General features: G+C 48.7%; 1 non-coding gene across 1 annotated transcript; it reads right to left on the reverse strand.

Moving 5' to 3' along the window:
- Positions 1-2,337: 2,337 nt before the first annotated feature.
- LOC135030899 (U1 spliceosomal RNA) lies at positions 2,338-2,504 on the reverse strand. The gene has a single exon (XR_010226827.1). It is a non-coding gene; the product is annotated as a U1 spliceosomal RNA (small nuclear RNA).
- Between the last annotated feature and the right edge of the window lie 18,104 nt (positions 2,505-20,608).

The following is a 20,608-nucleotide window of genomic DNA, read 5'->3' on the forward strand; positions in this document are numbered from 1 at the left end:
CTTCCCTTTTACACATAGCTGCAGGCAGATTCCCCCTTTTTACACATAGCGGCAGGCAGATTCCTCCTTTTTACACATAGCGGCAGGCAGTCCCAAGAAAGAAAGAAAGAAAGAAAGAAAGAAAGAAGAATTATACTTACCCTCTCCGCTGGCTCAGGCTCCTCGTGCAGCTTGACGATTCCCGGGCAGTAGAGAAGGAGGAGGAGGGAGGTGGAGGAGGGAGCCGCAGCAGCGCTGTGTTATTGGTGGAGGCGCTGCTGCTGCTGCCCCTCTGCTTCACTATAGGCTGTTCACGGAAGACAGCCTATAGTGAAGCAGAGGGGCAGCAGCAGCAGCGCCTCCACCAGTAACAAAGCGCTGCTGCGGCTCCTTCCTTCACCTCCCTCCTCCTCCTCCTCCCCCCCGTGCCGCTGCTCCTCTCATCTCCAAGCAACCCTCCTCCCTCTTCGTGTGTTACAGAGGCGGCAGCATGTCTGGTGCTGCGGCTGCTGCCCGTAGTGCCCTGGCCTGATCTGTTCGTTACGACGGGCGGGCGGCGGGAGTCGCAGGACGCAGACCCGACGGGAGCGCTGGTGTGCGGCTGCGGCATGATACAATGAGTCATTGTGACTCATTGTAATGCCGGCGGCTGTGGGCCCTTGAGTGCGGCGGGGCCCCAGTGCAATGCACTGCCTGCCCTGCCAGTAGTTCCGCCCCTGGTGCCCCCCACTGGTGTGGGCTCCTGCAAGAGAGCCCCAAAATGCAGGCGCATGCGTATGCTCTTAGCAATTTTTGCAGTTGGATTGCTTATTGCGATTGCAATCCAACCTGAATCAGGCTCTATTACCTATCACAATGCACTGCGGGTAGTACAAAATGGGGTTAATATAAGAGAAACCCCCCCCCAGAGCTGTGCTCCTTAACTGTCCCTGGTGGCTAGTGGAGCGGCTGCCCAGTAATCAGTGTCCACGCCAGTGCGCACATGGCCCACCCCCTACAGCCACGCTGGATCACGGTATAGTGTGGGCACAGAAGTCCCTTACCTCCCTTTCATCAGCGGCCTCGTGATCCCGGAGGGCGGTGTGTGTGTGACTGACCTTAGGAAGAAACCGGAGCCTCCGCTGCAGTGACCCAGCAACCAGGGCACGGGAGTATACTGCGCCGCTGGGAGTGATGGAGCTGCAGTAAAGATGTCTATTAGACCTAACCTGCTGCAGCCCTTGTAGATTCTTATAAAAAAAAGTTCTTCTTTTCTTGTCAAAATTAATAGCTAAGAATAGGCTGCCTGAGGCAGCCCCCTGTTAAGTGGCCGGTTACTGAAGGCACCAACTACAAACTGAGCTCCCTGTTCATGGAAGCGAGGTTATAGAGCAGGGGGCGCTGAGCATCTTGGGAACAGTCAAAAGCTTTGAGCCTGTTGGTGCCTCAGATCAAGATCCTACTCTACACCCCAATGTGAATCCTTGTGGAGTCCAGTGTACCCCACAGAAGAAATGAATGTGTCACACCCATTGGCAGCAACATTAGAATAGCTGCTGATGGGCACAATTGAGAAAGGAAGGGGGGAAAACATTTGAATCCAGCACATATATGTAATTTGAATATGTAATTTGTACCTTCCTACTTTAAAATGTAATGGATGAACCTCACCCTGTGAGAACTATCTTCATGATCAAGAGATCTCATACGCAAAAAAAGCATGTGTTGGGATAGGGCTGTGGAGGGCGGCTGCTCGAGCACACCCCCGTCAAGTTAAGGAGGAAGCACAAGGGAACTCTTGTCTGGGGACAACAACTGCAGGGAGACCACATCTTTTCAGATGAAAACGAGAGGGCGGAAGGCTGCCTAATACTGAAGCACCCTCAAACATCAAACCATATGCAACAACTAGTACAAGCATTCCTGGGGAAAGGTCTGCAGCAGACGGATTTGCATACGGTGATGTCATCCAAGCAGTGGGCCAAAGTTGGCTGGAACCCTCATCTGCATATGAAAAGAGAAAAGGGGCGCTTGGATGACCCCTAGTTCGCATTGAACACCCCCCACCCTCCTTTGGTGTGGGGCTCATGTTGGCCATGCCCCAGCCCCTGAAGCATTCAAGCTGATTTCTTGCAGCAGCTGGGCACTGTAACAGCTCCAGAGCTGCTCTGTAAGGCAAATAAAAGGGTGTGGGCCCTGCAACACCACCTGTAGTTCGCATTGTGCGTTGGAAGGCACAAAGTAAGCAGACGGGAGAAGTCAGGATAGTGCGCAAGGGCATAGAAGGGAGGGGCTCAAGAAAAGAGAAGTGGAAACAGACAGCAAACTAGGCTGGAGAGAGACCTGAGACAATAAGATCTAAATTATACCAGAGCCAACCAGGGGAAAGCACAAATGCAGTCCCCCCCCCCTACCACAAATTATGCAGTCGAGATTCCCACATTTGGGGAAATCACAGAGGTCAGCATACCCAGAATGCAATGAATGAACCTCACCCTGGGAAAACAATCTTCATGACCATGGTATCACCTAAGACAAATAAGTATGATTTGAGATAGGGCTGGAGAAGGCCGCTGCTCAGGCACACCTCCGTCAAGTAAAGGAGATTCAACTGAGGCAGCACAAGGGAACTCTCATCTGGGGACAACAACTGCAGGGAGAACACATTTTCAGACGAATGTGTGAGGGCAGAAGGCTGCCTAATACTGAAGCACCCCCCAAACAACAAACCAAATGCAACAACTAGTGCAAGCATTCCTGGGGGAAGGCCTGCAGCAGATGGATTCGCATATGGTGATGTCATCCAAGCAATGGGTATAGTTGGCTGCAACCCTCGTCTGCATATGAAAAGAGAAAATGGTCACGCAGGGCATGGCGGCCTTTGTGGGGTTGCGCTTGGATGACCCCTAGATCGCTTTATACACCCCCATCAGTGTGGGGCTCATGTTGGCCATGCCCCAGCCCCTGAAGCATTCAAGCTGATTTCTTGCAGCAGCTGGACCCAGTAACAGCTCCAGAGTTGCTCTACAAGACAAGCAAAAGGGTGTGAGCCATGCAGCACCACCTGTAGTTTGCATACACACATATATAGGACAGCATCTCTTATATGCCCCAGGGGCAATAAAATAGTATCCTTATCTAGGGTATCCGTCCATGCCGCTACAGCACTACACATACACACCCAGGCCGACGCAATTGCCGGTCTGAGTAAGGTACCTGAATGTGTATAAATGGACTTCAGGGTAATCTCCTGTTTGCGGTCAGCAGACTCTTTGAGGGTAGCCGTATCCTGGGACGGGAGGGCTAACTTCTTGGATAAGCGTGTTAATGCTTTGTCCACCCAAGGGGAGGATTCCCATCGTAACCTATCCGTTGATGGGAAAGGATACGCCATAAGAATCCTTTTGGAAATCTGCAGGAGATTCCCAAGCTTTTTCACATAACTCGTTCAGCTCGTGTGAGGGGAAAAGGTTACCTCAGGCTTCTTTCCCTTGTACATATGTTCCCTCTTGTCAGGGATAGGGGGCTCCTCTGTGATGTGCAAAACATCTTTTATTGCCATAATCATATATCAAATGTATTTTGCCAATTTTGGCTGTAACTTTGCATCATCGTAATCGACACTGGAGTCAGAATCCGTGTCGGTATCTGTGTCAACAATCTGGATAGTGGGCACTTATGAGACCCTGACAGTCCCTGCGACATAGGATCAGGCATGGGTTGAGACCCTGACTGTCCCAAAGCTTCAGCCTTGTCTAATCTTTTGTGCAATGAGTTTACACTAGCATTTAAAACATTCCACATATCCATCCAATCAGGTGTCGGCGGAGACACCACATTCATTTGCTCCCGCTCCTCTCTAATATAGCCTTCTTCCTCAGACATGTCGACACACGCGTACCGACACACCACACACACAGGGAATGCTTTTACTGAAGACATTTCCCCCACAAGGCCCTTTGGCAGAGCTGGCCCTAACCAATATGATGTCCTAGGCAAGATTTTGCCTGGTGCCCCCTAGCACCACCGCTGGTTCCGCCTCTGACCTTGCACCTCTTTCCCAGCACCATCAACCCTCACCCATAACAGTACTTATTTTGGTGTTTGTACCCCCTATATTTTAAACAGGAACAGTTCGCACATTTGGCGCACAGTCCAAAAAGGGGTGTGTTTTTGCTGGCAATGGGCATGTCCACACAATAGTACCCCCAATTAAAATTCCGCCACACAGTACTGCAATTTTATTCACATTTGATCACGCGATAGTGTCCATAATTCACATTACATCCCACAGTAGTATCACTTTACCTTATAATCGTTACTTCTCACAGTAGTGCTCCTTATTCACATTACATCACACTGAATTGCTCCTTATTTACATTACACCACACCCTATTGCTCTTTATTCACATTAGACGACACAGTAAATGCCCTTTCTATACGCAACGCTACATATTAGAGCACCTTATACACATAATGCCACACATTAGTAATGCATTTATACACATAATTCCACACAGTAATGCCCCTTACACATATGAGACACATCATTAATGTCCTTATAAACATAATGCGTCTTACACATTATGACAACCTTTATTAATGCCCTTTTACACATAATGGCCCTCATTCCGAGTTGTTAGCTCGCAAGCTGCTTTTAGCAGCATTGCACACGTTAAGCCGCCGCCTACTGGGAGTGAATCTTAGCTTATCAAAATTGCGAACGAAAGATTAGCAGAATTGCGAATAGACACTTCTTAGCAGTTTCTGAGTAGCTCCAGACTTACTCGACAACTGTGATCAGTTCAGTCAGTTTCGTTCCTGGTTTGACGTCACAAACACACCCAGCGTTCGCCCAGACACTCCCCCGTTTCTTCAGACACTCCCGCGTTTTACCCAGAAACGGCAGCGTTTTTTCACACACACCCATAAAACGGCCAGTTTCCGCCCAGAAACACCCACTTCCTGTCAATCACACTACGATCAGCAGAACAAAGAAAAAACCTTGTAATGCCGTGAGTAAAATACCTAACTGCATAGCAAATTTACTTTGCGCAGTCGCAGAGCGAACATTGCGCATGCGCAATTAGCGGAAAATCGCTGCGATGCGAAGAAAATTACCGAGCGAACAACTTGGAATGACCACCCTTGCGCATGCGCAATTAGCGGAAAATCGCTGCGATGCGAAGAAAATTACTGAGCGAACAACTCGGAATGACCACCAATGTCCCTTACACATATGCCGCACATTATTAATGCCCTTATACACATAATGACACACACAGTGCCCCTTACACATATGTTGCACATTATTAATGCATTTTTACATGACACACATAATGCTCCTTACTCATATTCCGAACACTACTGCACAATCAACCCACTCACATGCACACAGCACTCACACTGCCACTAACACTGTGACCTCTGCCTCTGCTTGGATACAGATGTGTCCTCATAAATCTTGCCTCAATGCAAACGTTGGGGCACCTTTTTTTTATTAAAATGCATCTTATTTGCATTGCTATGTTGTTAGGATGCACACGCAGCTTCTGCTGATTAAAATGATATGCAGCACGCCTATATACTGTGTGAGACTGTGGCTGTATCTGCATATGAAATGCTACACACAGAATATAGGCATGCCGCATATCATTTTAATCAGCAGAAGTTGCTGATGCCCCTAGGCATATCAAATGCCCTAGGCAATTGCCTAGTTTGCCTATGCCTATGGCCGGCTCTGCCCTTTGGAGAGACAGAGAGAGAGTATGCCAGCACATACCCCAGCGCTATATAACCCAGGAATAGCACAGTAACTTAATGTTTGCACAGTAGCGCTGCTGTATGTAATTTGCGCCAAATTATGTGCCCCCCCCCTCTCTTTTCAACCCTCTTGTCTACCGTGGTATAAGCAGGGGAGAGTCCGGGGAGCTTCCTCTCAGCGGTGCTGTGGAGAAAAAATGGCGCTGGTGAGTGCTGAGGGAGAAGCCCCGCCCCCTCGGCGGCGGGCTTCTGTCCCGCTTAAACTGTACAATTGGCGGGGGCTCATACATATATACAGTGCCCAGCTGTATATATGTTATATTTCTGCCAAAAACAGGTTTATATTGCAGCCCAGGGCGCCCCCCCCTGCGCCCTGCACCCTTACAGTGACCGGAGTATGTGAGGTGTATGGGAGCAATGGCGCACAGCTGCAGTGCTGTGCGTTACCTCAATGAAGATCATGAAGTCCTCTGCCGCCTCTGAAGTCATCTTTTCTTCTCATACTCACCCGGCTTCTATCTTCCGGCTCTGCGAGGGGGGCGGCGGCGCGGCTCTGGGACGGACGGCGAGGGTGAGATCCTGCGTACCAATCCCTTTGGAGCTAATCCCTTTGGAGCTAATGGTGTCCAGTAGCTTAAGAAGCAGGACCTTGCAACTCGGAGAGTAGGGCTGCTTCTCTCCCCTCAGTCCCACGATGCAGGGAGTCTGTTGCCAGCAGTGCTCCCTGAAAATTAAAAACCTAACAAAATACTTTCTGTCAGAAAGCTCAGGAGAGCTCCTGAAAAGCACCCAGTCTCCACTGGGCACAGTATCAAACTGAGGTATGGAGGAGGGGCATAGAGGGAGGAGCCAGTGCACACCCAGAACTAAAGTCTTTCTTAAAGTGCCCATGTCTCCTGCGGAGCCGTCTATCCCCATGGTCCTTACGGAGTCCCCAGCATCCTCTAGGACGTTAGAGAAAATAGGATTTTAATACCTACCGGTAAATCCTTTTCTCTTAGTCCGTAGAGGATGCTGGGCACCCGTCCCAGTGCGTACTGTGTCTGCAGTTATTAAATGGCCCTTAACTCCAGAACATTTATGTGGAGACAACTTTCCCGACTTGACCATCTTCCTTGGACGTTTTCCCCCTGTGTGACTGCTCCCCAGCATCGGAGGGTTGCATCCATGGTCCCTAGGATCCAGTCCTGAATCCCGAACCTTCGCCCCTCTAGGAGGTGAGAACTGTGCAGCCACCAATGGAGTGAGATTCTGGTCTTGGAAGACAGGATTATCCTCCGGTGCGTGTGTAGGTGGGATCCGGACCACTTGTCCAACAGGTCCAACTGGAAAACTCTGGCATGGAACCAGCCAAACTGAATGGGCTCGTAGGCCGCAACCATCTTACCCAGCAACCAAATGCATTGATGGATTAACACTCTTGCTGGTTTCAGAATTTGTTTGACCAGACTCTGGATCTCCAGAGCCTTTCCATTGGAAGAAAACCTCTTCTGTGTCCAGTATCACTCCCAAAAACAACAACCGCGTCATCGGGACCAACTGCGATTTTGGCAAGTTTAGGAGCCAACTATGTTGTTGAAGAACTGTCAGGGAGAGTGCAATGTTTTGCACTAACTGGTCCCTGGATTTCGCCTTTATCAAAAGATCATCCAAGTACGGGATAATTGTTACTCCTTGCTTGCGATCACCCTGGTGAAAATCCTCGGAGCCGTGGACAGACCAAACGGCAATGTCTGAAATTGGTAATGACAATACTGAATTGCAAACCTCAGGTAGCTTGATGCAGAGGCTAAATGGGAACATGTAAGTAGGCATCCTTTATGTCTACCAAAACCATGAAATCTCCTTCCTCTGGACTGGAGATCACTGCACTGAGAGATTCCATCTTGAAATTTAATTTCCTTAAGTAGAAATTGAGGGATTTCAGATTTCAGATTGGTCTGACTGAGCTGTCCGGCTTAGGGACCACGAAGAGGCTTGAATAAAAACCTTCTCCCTGCTGACTAAAGCCGATTTGAACAATCGGTGAGGGGGAACGTCTTGAAACCCCAGTTTGTACCCTTGGGACACTATTTGTAAAACACACGAGTCCATGTCCGAATGAATCCAGAACTGACTGAAGAGTTTTAGACGTGCCCCCACTGGTGCGGGCTCCTGCAAGAGAGCCCCAGCGTCATGCGGTGGATTTGGCAGAAGCAGAGGATGATCTCTGCTCCTGCGATCTTGAAGAGGATGCAGACCTCTTCCCTCTTCTCCTTCCTCTACCTGCGAAGAAAGGGGAATCTTAACTTCTTGCATATCTATTGGGCCGAAATGACTGCATCAGATAATGATGCGTCTTCATCCGTTGGGAGGGAACATAGGGCAAGAAGGTTGACTTACCTGCGGGAGCTGCCGAGATCAAATTAACTAGGCAGTCACCAAACAACGCTTCACCTTCATAGGGAAGAGACTCCCTTTCTTCTTGGAGTCAGCATCAGCATTCTCTTGGTGAATCCACAATGCCCTCCTATCCGAGACTGCCATGAAATTGGCCCGTGAACTCAAGAGTCCTATATCCCTTGCAATCTCACGTAAGTATGCTGCAGTGTCCTTGATATGATACAACGTAAGGAGTATCCCATCTCTCCAAGGTATCTTTATCGGATGACAAGGTATTCGACCAATTCTTGAATACTACTACTCACCCATGCTCATGTAATGGCAGGTCTAAGTAATGTACCCTTGGTTACATAACTAGAAATAATGTAGCTTCCTGCATACGATCCGCTGGATTTGTGACAGGGCCCCGTGCAGAACAGGGGGTGACTCCCACTTTATTCTGTCCGCGGCGGGAAATGAATAAACAACCAGAATCCTTTTGGGGATTTGAAACCATCTTGTCGAGCTGGCCCAGACTTTCTCAAACAGAGATGGAGGAACGTTACATCAGCTTTCATTATATATCTATATATACACATACATATAGACCCCTTTGTCAGGAACAGCAGGGTCTTCAGTGATTTTTAATATGTCCTTAATATCCACAATCATGTACTGAATGCTCCTTGCCAATATTGGATCTAATCAGGAAACATTATGGTCGACATAGGAATCAGTATCCGTGTCAGTATCAGTGTGTAGTAACTGGGCAAAATAACATTTTTGCGACCCCGCGGGGCCTGAGGGAAAAGAAACATAGCCATGAACATCACATCTATTCTCTACGTCTGTGTCTGGGACACAGATTTATCCAACCTTACTCTGATATTACTGAAACTTTTACCCAGTCAGTTATTGGTGGTGCCAACAGGGCCACCATCATATGTCTGCATTCCTAATATAGTTTCCTCTTGGGAAAAACATTCAGCCACCGACATGTTGACACACATGTACCAAGTACCCACAGACACATCGGCTTATGGGGGACAGACCGTCCGTAAATCTGTCAGAGGGACACAGAGGATTTTTCAGCTCACAATCCAGCGCCAAAAGTACACAGTCTGGGAAATAATAAACTCTATAGTGATAGACTTGTAATGCTCTAAAGATGTTCTGGTGAGGTGAGGAAGAAGCCCCGCTACTGTAATGGCGCGTATCTGTCCCGCTCAGAAATAATTAATTACGCTAGCGGGGTAAGGACAGTGCCCAGGCACTAATGTCCACTTTTTCCAGCCTTTTGTGAGGAATTTATGCTGCCCAGGGTGCCCCCCCCCTGTGCCCTGCACCCTGCAGTGCCTGTGTTTGTGTGGGAGCATGGCGCGCAGCGTTCCGCTCGCTGCTCGGTACCTCAGAATGCCATCACTGGAGAAGAAGTCTTCTGTACTTCTGCTACTCACCTGTCTTCTGGCTCTGTAAGGGGGTGACGGCAGGCTGCGGGAGTGTGCATCTAGGCGTACCCAGCGATCAGCACCCTCAGGAGCTAATGGTGTCCTGTCAGCCTGAAGCAGAGCCATTGAACTCACTAGAAGTTGGTCATACTTCTCTCCCCTAAGTCCCACGAAGCAGGGAGACTGTTGCCAGCAGCCTCCCTGAAAATAAAAAAAACTAACAAGTCTTTTCAGAGAAACTCAGTAGAGCTCCCCTGTAGTGCATCCAGTATCACTGCGCACAATACTAAAACTGGAGTCTGGAGGAGGGGCATAGAGGGAGGAGACAGTTCACACCCTTTGAAAGTCTTAAAGTGCCCATGTCTCCTGCAGATCCCGTCTATACCCCATGGTTCTTAATGTGACCCCAGCATCATCTAGGACGTATGAGAAAACAAATAACGCACACATGAGGAGGAGAGAACTAAGGAAGCTATAAGGAGAAGAGGGGAGGGAGGGGGGGTTGAAAGGTAAGGTAGTAGTAAAGGCATATTGGATAAACTACAACCTTATACATATTCATTAATGTACCAGTAGTTAGAAGTAGAAGAGCTCTAACAGAAACCACAAAGCTTATCTAAAGCCACACCACACTGGATATGCCCAATCTCATTTGATTTTTGAAGCAAAGCAGTATTGGACTTTGTTAATACATGGATGGGAGACTGCTTGGTAGTATCAGATTCTTTAGGTGTTTTTAAACTACCAACACCATTTTCTTGGTACATTTAATTTTTACATGTATTCTTTTATGTACCAGAAGTTAGAAGTAGAAGAGCTGTAATAAAAACCACCAGCTCATCTACAGCCACAGCACACTGGATTTGCCCAATCTCTCCTGATCATGGAAGCTGAGCAGTGTTGGTCCTGGTTTTAGTACTTGGATGGGAGACCACCAGGAAATACCAGGAGCTGTGTGTATTTTTACAATACTAACACCGTTCTCTTGATGCATTCCATTTTGAAACATTGGGGCAGATCTATTAAGCCTGGTGAACTGATAAAGTGCAAGGTGATAAAGTACCAGCCAGTCAGCTCCTAACTGTCATTTTTCAAACCCAGCCTGTGACATGGCAATTAGGAGCTGATTGGCTGGTACTTTATCACCATGCAAATTATCATTTCACCAGGTTTAATAAATCGTCCGCTTATTCATTTATGTACGAGTAGTTAGAAGTAGAAGAACTCTAACAGAAACCACTAAGCTCATCTACAGCCACACCACACTGTATATGCCCAATATCACCTGATTTTAGGCCTGGTTTGTTCTTGGATGTGAGACCACCTGGGAATACCAGGTGCTGTAGGTAGTTTTATACTACCAACACCGTTCTCTTGATGCATTCTATTTTGAAACTTATTCATTGATGTTGAAGTTAGAAACAGCAAAAATCATCTACAGCCGCATCACACTGGATATGTCCAATCTCATCTGATGTTGGAAGCTAAGCAGTGTTGTGCCTGGTTAGTTTTTGGATTTCAGGTCCTGCCTTCTGGTTTGGCCACGGCACCTCGGAAATTTACCAAGGTCATGGCCGTGATGACGACCCTTCACCATCGGTGGACCAGGGAGGAATCTCTCCTCCCGATAAACATTCTGGAATTGCAGGCAGTGTTCAATTCATTGACACTGGCCCTGCCTTTAGTACAGAACAGGCCTGTTCAAGTACAATCGGACAACGCCACCACGGTAGTGTACACAAATCATCAAGGCGGCACTCGAAATTGCATAGCAAAGCTGGAAGTATCAAAAATCCTCAGTTGGGTAGAACGTCATCTGCCAGCAATATCGGCAGTGTTCATTCCCGGAGTCCTCAACTGGGAAGCGGATTTCCTCAGTCGTCAGGACGTTCACGCTGGAGAGTGGAGAGGCCGCAGCAGAAATGTCTGCACTGGTGTCAGTAGGTGACTGAGGCAGGGATGACTGGGAGATAGTGAGTGACTGAAGCATGTATGAGTGGGAGATAGTGGGTGACTGAGGCCGGGGTGACTGGGAGATAGTCAGTGACTTAGGCAGGGGTGATAGGGATATAGTGGATGACTGTGGCAGGGGTGACAGGGACAGTAGGAGACTGAGGCAGGGGTGACAGGGATAGTGGGTGACTGAGGCAGGGGTGATATGGAGATAGTGGTTGACTGAGGCAGGGGTGACAGAGATAGTGGGTGACTAAAGCAGGGGTGACTGGTATAGTGGGTGACTGAGGCAGGGGTCGCAGGTATAGTGGTTAACTGAGGCAGCGGTGACTGGGAGATAGTGGGTAACTGGGGCAGGGGTGACAGGGAAAGTGTGTGACTCAGGCAGGGGTGATAGGGAGATAGTGGGCAGCAGATCACTGCCTTGCTGACAGCAGCACATCCCTGCCTCATTGACAGCAGCACATACCTGCCTTACTGACAGCAGCAGATCACTGCTTCACTGACAGCAGCAGATCCCTGCCTCACTGGCAGCAGCAGATCCCTGCCTCACTGGCAGCAGCAGATCCCTGCCTTACTGACAGCTGTATATAGGGCCTAATTCAGACCTGATCTCTGCTGTGCATATTCACACAACAGGAGATCAGGTCTGAAGTGTGTGTGTGTGCTGGTGCCGCAGTGCACCGGCACATGCCAGAGATGCGATCAGCATCTCTGCCCAGTGAGCGCCTCTGCCAACACATACTTATCTTGCATATGAGATCTCTTGATCATAAAGATAGTTCTCACAGGGTGAGGTTCATCCATTACATTTTAAAGTAGGAAGGTACAAATTACATATTCAAATTACACATATATGTGCTGGATTCAAATGTTTTCCCCCCTTCCTTTCTCAATTGTGCCCATCAGCAGCTATTCTAATGTTGCTGCCAATGGGTGTGACACATTCATTTCTTCTGTGGGGTACACTGGACTCCACAAGGATTCACATTGGGGTGTAGAGTAGGATCTTGATCTGAGGCACCAACAGGCTCAAAGCTTTTGACTGTTCCCAAGATGCTCAGCGCCCCCTGCTCTATAACCTCGCTTCCATGAACAGGGAGCTCAGTTTGTAGTTGGTGCCTTCAGTAGCAGGCCACTTAACAGGGGGCTGCCTCAGGCAGCCTATTCTTAGCTATTAATTTTGACAAGAAAAGAAGAACTTTTTTTATAAGAATCTACAAGGGCTGCAGCAGGCTAGGTCTAATAGACATCTTTACTGCAGCTCCATCACTCCCAGCGGCGCAGTATACTCCCGTGCCCTGGTTGCTGGGTCACTGCAGCGGAGGCTCCTGTTTCTTCCTAAGGTCAGTCACACACACACCGCCCTCCGGGATCACGAGGCCGCTGATGAAAGGGAGGTAAGGGGCTTCTGTGCCCACACTATACCGAGATCCAGCGTGGCTGTAGGGGGCGGGCCGTGTGCGCACTGGCGTGGACACTGATTACTGGGCAGCTGCTCCACTAGCCACCAGGGACAGTTAAGGAGCACAGCTCTGGGGGTTTTTCTCCTATATTAACCCCATTTTGTACTACCTGCAGTGCATTGTGATAGGTAATAGAGCCTGATTCAGGTTGGATTGTAATCGCAATAAGCAATCCAACTGCAAAAATTGCTAAGAGCATACGCATGCGCCTGCATTTTCTGTGGCACCCCGCAGATAATGCGATCACCTCTGACTGTCAATCGGTGCGGGGGGGGGTCAGCAACAATCCATTTCAAAGTCGGAGATGGAGCGGTGCAGGGGCAGGGCTACAAAATGGGGTCGGCAACGGAGAAACAGGAGGCGTGGTCAGAGCGGCTGCATGACATCACATGCAGCCGCTGCGATCACAAAAATGGTGGCGGCTTCCTGCGCACACGTACAGTCTGCACCAACAGGAGGCTAACCCATTTTTTATGATCACGCTGAACTGCACTGAGACTGCAATTTCAGCGTGGTCAAGAAGGGAGGCGGCATGCTGGGTGGCCATACCCTGTGATGGGTGGCCCCAGCATGCGAACCAAAGGATTGCAAATTCTGTTACTTAGCAGAATTTGCAATCCTTACTGAATTAGGCCCATTGATTACAAAATTGTAAACAATATTTGAAGTTTTTCTTCAGGGACTAACACAAAAGATGCTTGGGGCTACTAACACATGGGTAAGCCACGTAAAGCTTCCCATGGGTCAGTGGCATCACAACAGGGTTGCGGCACACACCCGAGTGTCACCCGCCAAGGGGGGTGACACCAAAGTGCCGGCTCTTCTTCAGTGACAGAATATGGGTGTTTCACTGTGACATTACGTGCAACACCCAGTTTCTGTCACTGTGCAGGAGCCAGCACCACTCACACACTAGTCCCCGGGTGCAGCCCCCAACCCCCGGGATACCCGGAGCAACAAAATGGTGATTCAGGCCACGCCCCTACCTATGAGACCATGCCTCCTTTTTACCATTGCGCTGCTTATCTGCGCGCACTGCATTACAATCTACTTCGCCACCTCTCTGGGTGTCACCAGTGATAGTGACACCTCTGCCATGCTTGTAGCAGCTGGTCCTAAGATCTACGCCTCCAGCCCTGAGTGTTTGCCCATGTGACTTGTTGATCATCATAGCGAAGCAGATGCTTACAGAAAACTGCAGGGGCTTAGATTGAAAAGAAAAACATTGATGAACCCATCATTTCAGCGACAGGGTCTGCCACACGACTGACTGAAATGACTGGTTGGTTTGTGCCCCCACCAAAAAAGAATCAATCAATCAATCAATCTCTCCTTGCACAAACTGGCTCTACAGAGGCAAGATGTCCACCTCATCATCCTCCGATTCCTCACCCCGTTCACTGTGTACATCCCCCTCCTCACAGATTATTAATTCGTCCCCACTGAAATCCACCATCTCAGATCCCTGTGTACTTTCTGGAGGCAATTGCTGGTGAATGTCTCCACGGAGGAATTGATTATAATTCATTTTGATGATCATCATCTTCTCCACATTTTCTGGAAGTAACCTCGTACGCCGATTGCTGACAAGGTGAGCGGCATTCACTAAACACTCTTTTGGAGTACACACTGGAGGGAGGGCAACGTAGGTAGAATAAAGCCAGTTTGTGCAAGGGCCTCCAAATTGCCTCTTTTTCCTGCCAGTATACATACTGACGTGCCTACCTGGATGCAGTCACTCATATAATTCTCCACCATTCTTTCAAAGGTGACAGAATCATATGCAGTGACAGTAGACGACATGTCAGTAATCGTTGCCAGGTCCTTCAGTCCGGACCAGATGTCAGCACTCACTCCAGACTGCCCTGCATCACCGCCAGCGGGTGGGCTCGGAATTCTTAGCCTTTTCCTCGCACCCCCACTTGCGGGAGAATGTGAAGGAGGAGCTGTTGACGGGTCACGTTCCGCTTGACTTGACAATTTTCTCACCAGCAGGTCTTTGAACCTCTGCAGACTTGTGTCTGCCGGAAAGAGAGATACAATGTAGGTTTTAAATCTAGGATCGAGCACGGTGGCCAAAATGTAGTGCTCTGATTTCAACAGATTGAATCCTGGTTAAGTGAATTAAGGGCTCCATCCACAAGTCCCACATGCCTAGTGGAATCGCTCTGTTTTAGCTCCTCCTTCAATGTCTCCAGCTTCTTCTGCAAAAGCCTGATGAGGGGAATGACCTGACTCAGGCTGGCAGTGTCTGAACTGACTTAACGTGTGGCAAGTTCAAAGGGTTGCAGAACCTTGCACAACGTTGAAATCATTCTCCACTGCGCTTGAGTCAGGTGCATTCCCCCTCCTTTGCCTATTTAGTGGGCAGATGTATAGGCTTGAATGGCCTTTTGCTGCTCCTCCATCCTCTGAAGCATATAGAGGGTTGAATTCCACCTCGTTACCACCTCTTGCTTCAGATGATGGCAGGACAGGTTCAGGAATGTTTGGTGGTGCTCCAGTCTTCGACATGCGGTGGCTGAAGGCAGAAAGTGGCCCGCAATTCTTCGGGCCACCGACAGCATCTCTTGCACGCCCCTGTCGTTTTTTAAATAATTCTGCACCACCAAATTAAATGTATGTGCAAAACATGGGACGTGCTGGAATTTGCCCAGATGTAATGCACGCACAATATTGGTGGCGTTGTCCGATGTCACAAATCCCCAGGAGAGTCCAATTGGGGTAAGCCATTCTGCGATGATGTTCCTCAGTTTCCGTAAGAGGTTGTCAGCTGTGTGCCTCTTATGGAAAGCGGTGATACAAAGCGTAGCCTGCCTAGGAACGAGTTGGCAATTGCGAGATGCTGCTACTGGTGCCACCGCTGCTGTTCTTGCTGCGGGGGGCAATACATCTACCCAGTGGGCTGTCACAGTCATATAGTCCTGAGTCTGCCCTGCTCCACTTAACCACAGACAAGTGGACATTGGGTACAACTGCATTTTTTAGGACACTGGTGACTCTTTTTCTGAGGTCTGTGTACATTTTCGGTATCGCCTGCCTAGAGAAATGGAACCTAGAGGGTATTTGGTACCGGGGACACAGTACCTCAATCAAGTCTCTAGTTGCCTGTAAATTAACGATGGATACCGGAACCACGTTTCTCACCACCCAGGCTGACAAGACCTGAGTTATCCGCTTTGCAGCAGGATGACTGCTGTGATATTTCATCTTCCTCGCAAAGGACTGTTGGACAGTCAATTGCTTACTGGAAGTAGTACAAGTGGTCTTCCGACTTCCCCTCTGGGATGACGATCGACTCCCAGCAGCAACAACAGCAGCGCCAGCAGCAGTAGGCGTTACACTCAAGGATGCATCGGAGGAATCCCAGGCAGGAGAGGACTCGTCAGACTTGCCAGTGACATGGCCTGCAGGACTATTGGCTCTCCTGTCTAAGGAGGAAATTGACACTGAGGGAGTTGGTGGTGTGGTTTGCAGGAGCTTGGTTACAAGAGGAAGGGATTTAGTGGTCAGTGGACTGCTTCCGCTGTCATCCAAAGTTTTTGAACTTGTCACTGACTTATGATGAATGCGCTGCAGGTGTCGTATAAGGGAGGATGTTCCGAGGTGGTTAACGTCCTTATCCCTACTTATTACAGCTTGACAAAGGCAACACACGGCTTGACACCTGTTGTCCGCATTTGTGTACAGGATGCATACCTTCATGTCCCCATTTATCCACCTCATCAGGCGTACCTCAGATTTGCGGTACAGGACTGTCATTGCCAATTTCAGACGTTGCTGTTTGGTCTCTCCATGGCCCTGAGAATTTTCACCAAGGTAATGGCGGAAATGATGGTGCTCCTGTGCAAGCAAGGTGTCACAATTATCCCGTACTTGGGCGATCTCATAAAAGCGAGATCAAGAGAGCAGTTGCTGAACAGCGTATCACTTTCACTGAAAGTGTTACAGCAACACGGCTGGATTCTCAATATCCCGAAGTCGCAGTTGATTCCTACTACTCGTCTGTCTTTTTTGGGCATGATTCTGGACACGGACCAGAAGAGGGTTTATCTCCTGATAGAAAAGGCCCAGGAACTCATGACTCTTGTCAGGAACCTATTGAAACCAAAACTTGTGTCAGTGCATCACTGCACTCGAGTCCTGGGAAAGATGGTGGCATCATACGAGGCCATTCCATTCGGCAGGTTCCATGCGAGGACTTTCCAATGGGACCTACTGGACAAGTGGTCCGGGTCACATTTACAGATGCATTGGTTGATCACCCTGTCCCCCAGGGTCAGGGTATCACTCCTGTGGTGGCTGCAGAGTGCTCACCTTCTCGAGGGACGCAGATTCAGCATTCAGGGCTGGATCCTGGTGACCACAGACGCAAGCCTCCAAGGTTGGGGAGCAGTCACACAGGGAAGAAATTTCCAAGGTCTTTGGTCAAGTCAAGAGACTTGTCTTCACATCAACATATACAATGCCCTACGTCAAGCGGAGACCTTACTTTGCGACCAACCGGTTCTGATCCAGTCAGACAACGTCACCGCAGTGGCTCATGTAAACCGCCAAGGCGGCACAAGGAGCAGAGTGGCGATGGCACAAGCCACCAGAATTCTTCGCTGGGTGGAGAATCACGCAAGCGCACTGTCAGCAGTGTTCATTCCGGGAGTGGACAACTAGGAAGCAGACTTCCTCAGCAGACACGACCTACATCCGGGAGAGTGGGGACTTCATCAGGAAGTCTTTGCACAGATTACAAGTCGGTGGGAACTGCCACAGATAGACATGATGCCGTCCCGGCTCAACAAAAAGCTACAGAGGTATTGCGCAAGGTCAAGAGACCCTCAGGCAGTAGCTGTAGACGCCCTAGTGACACCGTGGGTGTTCCGGTCGGTCTATGTATTTCCTCCTCTTCCTCTCATACCCAAGGTGTTGAGGATAATAAGACAAAGAAAAGTGAGAACAATCCTCATTGTTCCAGATTGGCCACGGAGGACCTGGTATCCGGATCTGCAGGAAATGCTCACAGAAGATCTGTGGCCTCTCCCTCTAAGACAGGACCTGTTGCATCAGGGGCCCTGTCTGTTCCAAGACTTACTGCGGCTGCGTTTGACGGCATGGCGGTTGAATGCCGGATCCTAGCATTCCGGTTGAGGTCATCCCTACGCTGATAAAGGCTAGGAAGGATGTAACGTTAAAACATTACACCGTATATGGCGAAATTATGTTTCTTGGTGTGAGGCCAGGAATGCTCCTACGGAAGAACTCCATCTGGGCCGTTTCCTTCACTTCCTACAAACTGGAGTGAATTTGGGCCTACAATTAGGCTCTATTAAGGTCCAGATTTCGGCCTTATCCATTTTCTTTCAAAAAGAATTGGCTTCTCCTCCAGAAGTTCAGACTTTTGTAAAAGGAGTGCTGCATATTCAGCCTCCTTTTGTGCCTCCGGTGGCACCTTAACGTGGTGTTAAGTTTTCTAAAATCACACTGGTTTGAACCACTTAAAACAGTGGAGTTAAATTATCTCACGTGGAAGGTGGTCATGTTATTAACCTTGGCTTCGGCTAGGCGAGTGTCGGAATTAGCGGCTTTGTCACATAAAAGCCCATATTTGGTATACCATGTGGATAGAGCGTAATTGCGGACCCGTCCTCCATTCCTACCAAAAGTGGTCTCATCTTTTCATATGAACCAACCTATTGTGGTGCCTGTGGCTACGCGTGACTTGGAGGATTCCGAGTTACTTGATGTGGTCAGGGCTTTGAAAATTTACGTGGCCAGGACGGCTAGAGTCAGGAAAACTGAAGCGCTGTTTGTCCTGTATGCAACCAACAAGATTGGTGCCCCTGCTTCAAAGCAGGCTATTGCTCGCCGGATTTGTAACACGATTCAGCAAGCGCATTCTATGGCTGGATTGCAGTTACTGAAATCGGTCAAGGCCCATTCCACGAGGAAAGTGGGCTCTTCTTGGGCGGCTGCCCGAGGGGTCTCGGCACTACAGCTGTGTCAAGCTGCTACTTGGTCGGGTTCAAACACCTTTGCAAAATACTATAAGTTTGATACCCTGGCTGAGGAGGAACTCATGTTTGCTCAATCGGTGCTGCAGAGTCATCCGCACTCTCCCGCCCGTTTTGGAGCATTGGTATAATCCCCATGGTCCTTACGGAGTCCCCAGCATCCTCTAGGACGTTAGAGAAAATAAGATTTTAAACCTACCGGTAAATCTTTTTCTCGTAGTCCGTAGAGGATGCTGGGCGCCCGTCCCAAGTGCGGACTACTTCTGCAATACTTGTATATAGTTATTGCTTCAATAAGGGTTATGTTATAGTTGCATCGGTCCTGCACTGATGCTATGTTGTTTTTTCATACTGATAACTGGGTAGTTTATCACAAGTTATACGGTGTGATTGGTGTGGCTGGTATGAATCTTGCCCTGGATTAACAAAATCCTTTCCTCATACTGTCAGTCTCCTCTGGGCACAGTTTCTCTAACTGTGGCATAGAGGGAGGAGCCAGTGCACACCCAGAACTAAAGTCTTTCTTAAAGTGCCCATGTCTCCTGTGGAGCCCGTCTATCCCCATGGTCCTTACGGAGTCCCCAGCATCCTCTACGGACTACGAGAAAAAGATTTACCGGTAGGTTTAAAATCTTATTTTCTACTGTATTCTTTTCTATCCTAGTTTATTACGACCAACTCTCATCCAAGGAGTTTGATATTCTACTACCTGCATGCAATTTAAATTGCTTAAATTGTTTATATGGTTGATTTGTCCTTCACAATCCATAATCTGCAACTTGGATGGTTTTGTGTCATTGAAAATCTTATAATAAAAATGTATATATATATATATATTAAAAAAAAAAAAAAAGTTATAAGACATATGCATTCAATATTTGAAGAAACAAAATAAAATAAAGCTATGTATTGGGTTTCACTAACAAGCACATTGGAAGACTTGACTACTGTTAAAAGACATGCATTACATGGTATAGAGCCACAAACCACAATGTAGTAAAATAAAAACAAACTTACATGTGTATCAAACCTATGTGAGGCTTACATTGATAGTGCAAGATCAACACTATCAACTGTGCAAACTAGACTGCACATAAATGCCATAAAATTTATCTGAGATTTTAGTAAATAAGGCCCGTTGCTGTCCGGGTCACGCAGCCGTCACGGCCCGCCCCCATACGGTCCGGTCATGTCTGCGTTGTCCGGACTGTGCCCCCAAAATGGCGGCACAACGCCGCTGGCCCGACTCCTCCTGCCCAGTGACCGCCTATGCCTGTCAATCAGGCAGAGGCGCTCACTGGGCAGAGATGCTGATCGCATCTCTGGCATGTGCCGGTGCACTGCGGCACCAGCACACACGCACTTCAGACCTGATCTCCTGTTGTGTGAATATGCACAGCAGGGATCAGGTCTGAATTAGGCCCTATATACAGCTGTCAGTAAGGCAGGGATGTGCTGCTGCCAGTGAGGCAGGGATGTGCTGCTGGTAGTGAAGCAGTGATGTGCTGCTGTCAGCGAAGCAGTGCTGTGCTGCTGTCAGCGAGGCAGAAATGTGCTGCTGTCAGCGAGGCAGAAATGTGCTGCTGTCAGCGAGGCAGAAATGTGCTGCTGTCAGCGAGGCAGAAATGTGCTGCTGTCAGCGAGGCAGGGATGT

The sequence above is a fragment of the Pseudophryne corroboree genome, unplaced genomic scaffold (assembly GCF_028390025.1).
Source record: "Pseudophryne corroboree isolate aPseCor3 unplaced genomic scaffold, aPseCor3.hap2 scaffold_507, whole genome shotgun sequence".
NCBI classification, from domain to species: Eukaryota; Metazoa; Chordata; class Amphibia; order Anura; family Myobatrachidae; genus Pseudophryne; species Pseudophryne corroboree.